Source organism: Phocoena sinus, chromosome 8 (assembly GCF_008692025.1).
Source record: "Phocoena sinus isolate mPhoSin1 chromosome 8, mPhoSin1.pri, whole genome shotgun sequence".
NCBI classification, from domain to species: domain Eukaryota; kingdom Metazoa; phylum Chordata; class Mammalia; order Artiodactyla; family Phocoenidae; genus Phocoena; species Phocoena sinus.
In genome coordinates this window covers 210,471-218,210 of record NC_045770.1, presented here as the reverse complement: position 1 = coordinate 218,210, position 7,740 = coordinate 210,471, and the positions used below count along the sequence as shown (strand labels likewise).

At 56.7% G+C, this 7,740-nt stretch overlaps 1 long non-coding RNA gene across 7 annotated transcripts; it reads left to right on the top strand.

Annotated features, from left to right (window-relative positions):
- The first annotated feature begins 3,025 nt into the window (after positions 1 to 3,025).
- On the top strand, positions 3,026 to 6,625 carry LOC116758213. Of its 7 annotated transcripts, none has more exons than XR_004351160.1 (5): positions 3,026 to 3,156; positions 3,424 to 3,649; positions 4,049 to 4,161; positions 4,295 to 4,451; positions 5,304 to 6,238. It is a non-coding gene; the product is annotated as an uncharacterized LOC116758213 (long non-coding RNA). The 7 variants fall into 7 exon arrangements; XR_004351162.1 differs by having other exon boundaries at positions 4,402 to 4,451; positions 5,304 to 6,236; XR_004351163.1 differs by lacking the exons at positions 3,424 to 3,649; positions 4,295 to 4,451 and adding an exon at positions 6,573 to 6,625 and having other exon boundaries at positions 5,304 to 6,070.
- Positions 6,626 to 7,740: the final 1,115 nt, after the last annotated feature.

Below are 7,740 nucleotides of genomic sequence, written 5' to 3'. Positions count from 1 at the left end.
AGTTGGTTCACTTCCTTAACCTCCTCACCACACTCCTTTAGTCAGACAACAGCCTTATTTTTCGAATCAGGAGACTGAGTCCCACAGAGATTCCTGGAGCAAAGCTCATCAGGCTGGTCAGCAGAAGAGCTGGGCTCTGGACCCCGGTTTCTGTGACCCCCAAAGGCACTGTTTGGACCAGATTATACAGGTACTGCTTCAGCTCCCTATCATTCACGGCAGTGCTCTCGTTTATAGCACAGGGACCGGGTACCACCAGGGTTGCTGGGGGGATGGTGAGATAACATAAGAAAAGGCCACGCACAGTTCCTTGGCGACAAATGTTAATCACCAGCAATTACTGGTTTGTCCTCCACTGCAGAGAGGGATCCACACGGTACCTGGCAGTGTTAACAAACTTGTCAACGAGGTCAAAACCCATTATGAGTCCCACTGCTTCCCCAGCAGCCTGGCCACCACATCGATGTGGTTATTATACCCTAACTTATTCAAGGAAGGACTTAAGGCAGCTTATAAAGATGCAAGCAGCTCAACGACTTAAAGTGTAAATTGTGTGCAAGAAGACGCAAGCACAGAGGACAAGTGAGCAAAGACCAGGCGTGAGCTGCTGTGCAAACACCCACCGCACCCCGCGTGTGCACCACGTGTAGTTACTGCCGCTGGGCCCACTTTTGGTGTAAAGACTTCTACAAGCTAAAGTATGGCAGGAAACGGGAATGCAGTTTGTTTTCTGGGAGATGTTCACCCTCCCTCTTGATGGAGGTCAGGGGTGTCTCCGCACAGAGAGGACGTGGCTCTCCCTCCACCACACGAGAAAGCTGGGAGCTTAAGCCACCCCTGCAGGAGGAGCGGGGACCCCACCCAGCATCTGAGAGCCATTACTCATGGTGCTGCCACTGCCATCAGCGTCTATAGAGCAGCACGTGTCACGTTCCTCCACCCTCAGCCCTGGCCTGTTCATCCCCATGTCTGTGCATCGAAATCCACCTTCCAGCCCCAGCCAAACACCTGCTCCTCTAGAGAAGCAATCTCTCCTTTTTCTGAACTCCCACAGGAGGGTGTGTGTGTATGTGTCTCTGTGTGTGTGTCTCTGTGCCTGTGTGTATGTGTCTCTGTGTGTGTGTCTCTGTGTGTATGTGTGTGTGTCTGTATATGTATGTGCGTGTGTGTCTGTTTGTGTGCCTGTCTCTGTGTGTGTGTCTGTGTGTGTGTGTTTGCGAAGAGGAGTGAGTGGAGCTTAGGGTCTGGGGACAAGACTCTCCCGAACACTTTAAAAAAATGTATAAAATGGTTCTTACATGCAAATGTGAATAAGCAGTACAGCAAATATACTGTCACAATTCTGAGTGGCGCCAGGTGGTTCCCGGACTCGTCTGTCTCGGGTTCTGTCTTGGCTCTGCTGTCTGCGGATCTGTAGAGATTACAGCACCCTTTTTGACAGAAAGCAGAGCCCAGGAGAGGAGCTCTGCTTTCAGCTCCTTTGCTGAGCTCCCGCCCTCCTTCTGCCCTTGGCCTCCACGCTCCCCACCCTCGCCAGGGCACAGGGCAGGCAGGAGAGGGTCCCACGGCAGAAGCAGCCCAGCACTCGTGGGGAATCGGGCTGGCCCGCGTCTCGCTCCTGGACCTCAGCGTTTTGGCTTTGACCTTTGACTCCACCCCTGCACCCCAGCGGCCCCTTCACCACTGGAAGCAACGTTCCCTCGATTCCCTTCCTCGTCCAGAAGCCAGCAGTCTTCTCCGAGTTTTCCCACGTTTAACCCTCTCAGCGATGCAGATGAGAGAGAAGGCGGGGGTCTCGAAGCTTCAGGGAAAATGCCGTCTCCCTCCTGAGCTGCTGCCAATGAGTCACATTTGGCCTGGCTGGGTCTCCCCGACTCCGCTGCTCAGGCCCCCGCCCCTCCCCACAGGGCCACTTGTCCCTGAGTTCCAGCAGGGGACCTGCTCCCTCTCCTGGCTGTTCACACAGGCCTTGGGACTTCAGCATGTGGTGACACAGCTGACCCACCCGTAAACTAGCTCCCCACTTTTACGAGCACCTGCCCTGGATCAGGACCCTCTGTGCTGCTCCCCCCGAGGCCACCTCGTGGAGGAGCTGGGGCATGGGACCTGGTCGCAGCACCCCCAGGCCCTCTGTCCAGTGTCCTGTGTCCCCGGCGCTGGCCCTGTCCCCCTATCCCCCTCTGTCCCCCTCCTGCTTCACCCTTTCCAGGTCTTAGATCTCTTGATGCACCTCTTGGCATCTTTGTCTCTTTGTATCTAATCGGCTCTTAGTAGTTACTTATGAAACAGTCTGTAAAACTATGTCTCCATCAGGACACCCCAATACGAGTCCCCATTGGCTGGTACGAGATGCCAGTAATTACGTTTCCCCTCTTGTGGGAACGAGGCGTGGGGAGCAGGCAGGGGACCGAGGGCCAGCCCCTCAGGAGCTGCACTGACCGCTCAGAAATGCTGACCACCTTCGGGAAGGCAGCTCCCCGGCTTTCCCGGGCAGCCCCCAGGGCGGGGTCTCCTCCTTCAGCCCCGGCTCAGCCTCCAGAGCGAATGAGGGGCTCGGTGCACACGGCCGCTGGTGACCCCGTTACCCATGTGAAAATAGCACTGGATCTGAGTATCCTTTTATTTTTATTTCTAAAGCCTCTGTTGTACAAGCCTTCAACTTGGGGCAATGTGCTCATAAAACACAATTCCGCCACAGAGCGGAGACGATTAAATTAAAACTTAACGGGGCCTGACAGCTGAGGACGTTGGAGTGGGAGAGGCAGAGCCCCTGTGGTCCTTCCGATCCAGGGCCGAGCCGGCCTCCCCGTCAGCGACTCGCAGGGCGGACGTCGAGGCTGAAAACCAGCTAAAGCCGGAGAAGTTCGTGTGCGGGGAGAAGAAAGAGCGGGCCAGCTCCTGGCTTCTGTCTCCTTCCGGACCAGTGGCCACCGCAGGGCCTTGGCTTCGTCTGGCCTCACTTGAACTCTCTGGGCTGGCCCCGCCCCCTTCCGGCTCACCGTGGGCGGGGTCTGGGCCCGCGCTTCCTCCGCTTCCTGGGGGAAGAGCCCAGGGTGGGGAATAAGGCGGAAAAGAGACGTAAAGGAGAGCGAGCTGGCTGCTGTGATGTGGTCCTGTCGCGGGCAAGGCTCCGGGAGTGAGTGAGCCTGCAGGACGGTAGGTCTGGAGACGATGCCCCCCAGCCGCCCAGAGTCCCAGGCTCGGCTATGGGGTGAAGTCTCTTCTCAACAGTCAGGTTAAGAAAAGTCATAATCAGTGCGTCTGCAGCTGGAGCCCTGGGGCCAAAGGACGCAGCAGTTAATCCCCGGGGGGGCGGGGAGCGGAGGGCGACTTGGGGAGACGCTCAGCGGGCGTGGTAGTTTCAGGAAAAGCTTCAGACTTTCAACAAATCCCTCATCCCCCTTCTCTCTCTTGCCCTTCCAGCCGCTTCAGAATTGATATGAAGTTGCTGTTTACTAACTCGGCTCTGCCCAGACCTTTTGGGAGAAAAGGCAGTTTTCACTGCAAAGCGTTCTCACAGCTAAAGAGCTGAGGGGTGTGCGGTGCAGGGCCCGTGCGGGCAGTGGCTGAGCACAGAAGGCGTCCACACCCTCCCACGGCTGGGGTCCCCGCCTCCAGCGGGTGGGGAGGTCGGTCGGGGGCTCGCGAGGTGAGCGGTGTGAGCCCAGGCGTCACCCTCGGCCCGTGTGCTGGGCGGCGCCTCCTCTGCGCCATGGGGCTGCTTCGCCGCCGCTGTTACCAGGCCAGCTTCCCCGCCTCTGTCTCTCCTCCATCCCAACCTCCCGCCCTGTGGAGGCTGGTCCCCGGGGCCCTGTGGGGAGGACGGGGTGGTGAGGTGTAGGCAGCGGTGGGCCGGCCTGGGGTTCTGTGGCTCTGAAGTGTGCGGAGACTCACTCCTCCCCCCGGCCCCGAGGGGGGCAGTTTGGTCCCTGGGTCACCCAGGCGCAGTCAGGGTCCAGGACAGCACCTTCTTGCCCGCAGATCCTGGCCCGAGGGGCTAGAGGCAGGAAAGGCACCCAGAGCCTCACTCTCTCTGTTCCCTCTGCAGTGGTCACATCACGTCTGCACCAAGGTCGCATCACCAAGACTGTGCACGGGGACCTGGACCCACCCACGCACATGCTCCTCCATGGATTGAAGAGGGAAGGTTCCCGGGAACAGGTGGGAGCAGCCCTGGGGGTCACAGCGCAGGGTCCCCTCCAGAAGACCCCTTCCCGGCTCAGAGGCGAGCGTAGGGGTAGAGGGTGGGAGGAGGGGTCTCCTCCGCCCCTGCTTACTCCACAGCGCCCTCCAGGCCTTCACCTGCTTTCCAAACACATCTGTGGAGGGGATGCTGGCTCCTGCCTTGTGAAGCTCAAGCTGGAGAACAAGAAAACCCTCCTCCTTCCCCTGTATCCCCAGGCCTGACCTCAGATGGAATTGGTGACCATGACCGTGCATGGTGCTTGCAAGTGGGGGCCAGTGTCCTTGCTCTAAACGCAGAATCTTCCCCTGCCTGTCGAGTGTGTAACCCTGAACTCAAATGGGCTTTTTGGCTACATTTGTCAAATCAGCTCAATCCAACACTGCCTTGAAAGGGTGCGTTTAAAATAAGAAATGAGTTGAAGAATGTAAAATATAGCCCACAAGACAGCATCATCCCACGTGCTTCTCCATATGTCTCCTGGGCTCCTCAGGCCCCTCCTTCTGGCCGCTGAGCCGCCTCCTGTAGACCCCCCAAGCCCGCACCGCCCACTGTGGGGCAGCTGAGGGGACAGGTCCACGTGACAACATCAGAGCCATTATGTCAGGGATCTGAGTCCACCAAGGACACACTGGAGTCCCACGGGGCTTTGCTGAGGGCAGGTTCAGGTGAGATCAGTGACTCTCCATCGCAGCTGGGCCTCAGGGTCATTGGAGGAGATTTATGTGTTTCTATCCAGGCCTTATCCTGGAAAATTCTAATCAGAAGATACGAGGTATAATTCACAAGACTGTTTTAAAAAAATCCATAGGTGATTATGCTGCATCCAAGTGTGAAAACCACTGGACTAGATCATTGGAAATGGTATTGAAATTAAGATTGTGTGTCCGTCGAAGGTGGGTCAGGTTTGGATTTGCCTCACTGAACTGATTTAAAAACACAGGATGTTGGGCTGTGTTTCTAGTTCTTCCTGGAAGAGGCGTGGGCTGTGTGGCACCTGAAGGCTTTTCATGGTCCAGAATGTCCCTTGTATCACGTCAGCTTTACTTGTGTGAGGGCAGGACCCCGGCATGTGAAAAAAAAAAAAAAAAATCACTTGCTTCCATATGTGCCATTTCAGCTAAAATGTCACCTCAAGGGCACAGGAACCAAAGTCACTTCCGGGGCCTCCCTCCAGTTCCTGCCATGATGCCGATCACAGCGGCCTGGGTGTCTTCCCCACCTGGCGCGTCTAATCCCCTGATCTGAACACCCGGCTCTCTTGTGACCCAGCACAGACTCTCCAGGAGATTTCAAAGCTTCCATCCCAGCCGGGTGGACCAGAATCTTCCATCCTGGTTATCCGCCATCCTGCCCATTGAAGTGGCTGTCACCCTGTGAGGACCCCGAGATGCCTTCAGGAGGGAACAGCGAAGTGACCTAAATCTCTGGCTGGAGGAGGCGCATCCTATGCTCGATCTCCCGTAGCTGGTGCTGCAGATGAGCCAGGGCGCCCTGTGTGTCCTGGTTTACGGAGCGGAAGGTACGGTCACCCACGAAACCGTCAGGGACCTCTCTGCACCCAGGGCAGGTTCTAAGGCATGAAAGATCAATTCTGTGGAGACTCCTTGGCCCCAGAGCTGCTGGGGAATCTGCCAGAGAGCCCATGGTTTCCATAGAAACTACGGATGAGTGAGCATGGGTCCCCGTCCTGCCACTCAAGTCCTAGAAGAAAGATCAGTAGCATGGGGGCAATCGCTGGGCTAGGGCTCCCTGCCCCGGCTGTGAGCGGACCAAGCCCATCGGGATGAGGCCCACGGGGAGGAGACGGGCCCTTCTCCACCCCGAGATGAGGCCCAAGTCTTGGATCCGTTTGGAAGACCCAACGCTTGCATCTTTCGCTCCAATGTAAGTCCGAGTTAGAAATTGCCTTTAACCTATAAATCACTGCAAGTACTTTTGCAGAGGCAAAGTTGAGAACTTATCTAAATAAACTAGAATAAAGTGTGTAAACAGTGCAATCATTCCGCTTCTTCTGCCTGTTTTTCCCTTTGCTTCTGGAATCCTGAGCGTAAGTGTGGACAGTACACGCTCACGCAGCCCTCCTACTCCAGGAAAATTACCTTTTTCTATTTTTACAGATGATCTCCCAGTAGGAAACTTCCCAAACTATCTCAGTGATCTTCTCTAGGGCCTCACTCTGCTCTTATAGAAGGTGATTTTTGTTATCTCTTTAACCTATATTTTTGTTGTTGCAATTTAAACTTTTCTCTAGTTATATACCAGGTGAAATTTTAAAAAATAACAAACGCACAACCGTAAGACTTGAAGATCCTGTCCCCTGCGGGGCACTTTGGATCATCTCCCATGCACTGAAACCTCACCATTATGTTCTCAATCTCTCCCACAGGCTCCACAGATCACTGGAATTTCTTTTTCCTTTTGCCTTTTTTTTTTTTTTTTGTGGTACCCGGGCCTCTCACTGTTGCGGCCTCTCCCGTTGCGGAGCTCAGGCTCCGGACGCGCAGGCTCAGCGGCCATGGCTTATGGGCACAGCCGCTCCGCGGCATGTGGAATCCTCCCGGACCAGCACACGAACCCGTGTCCCCTGCATCGGCAGGCAGACTCTCAACCACTGCGCCACCAGGGAAGCCCCCTGGAATTTCTTTTCTTGCTCTCAGATTCAAGGAGGTTTAAAAAGGAAACTCCCAAGGCTTTTGAAATGTGGAGGCTCTGGGGCCTGGGACCGGGTAGAGAAGAATATCGCTCCAAGGCGAGGATCCAAGGTGAGCGTCTGTAGCAGGCGATCAGGCCTCCCCGGAGGCGTCTTCCCTCTGTGAGATGAACACAGGTGCTCTGGTCCCCAAACAAGAAGTCCTCTGGATGACCAGGGCTGCCTTCACAGCCAGGATGGTCCTCTCATCCCGAGAGGCTGGTGATGGACCCACCTCCTTCTGGACCCTGCGGCCCCGGGAACTGTGTTCCAGGCCTAGGCTGTAGGTGCTCCAAGCCCCTCCTGCCCCTCTAGCTCCTCGCTGGGTGGGGCTCTCATGGGTCACAGCATCGGGGGGTCAACAGAGGCGCCAACCGGACGTTTGCTCAGGACAAGAGTTTGCTGCAAGGTCTGTGCTGCGACGTGCATTCAGACAGTTGAGTCCAACCGAGTCAAGCTTTGTGGGAAGAGAGTAAGAAAGGAAGAGCCCGGTCAGGTGACAGGTGACGACGTCCTTTCAAGGAAGCAGACACGCCCAGGAGGATCACAGGATGCCCACCAGTTCTGGGGGACGACAGTCTGTGTGTTCCGGTTCCCGGTTCCATGACCCAGGGCCCCCGGCACAGAAGTGGGGGGTCTGGGAGGGGGGACTGGGGCCCCGGGCCTGGGTGTGTGCCGGCCTGGCAGGGAGGCAGGGAGGCCCCGCTTGGCTCTCAGCTCAGAACCAGAACCAGGACTAGGCCTCCCCTCCCCCCGCAGCCCCGGCCCTGCCGTGGAGGCCTTGGGACAGCCGGGGGCGGGGGGACTGCCCAGACAGGGGTCCCAGCAGCACTTACACGGCCGCCTCGGTGGACTGGATTTTCAC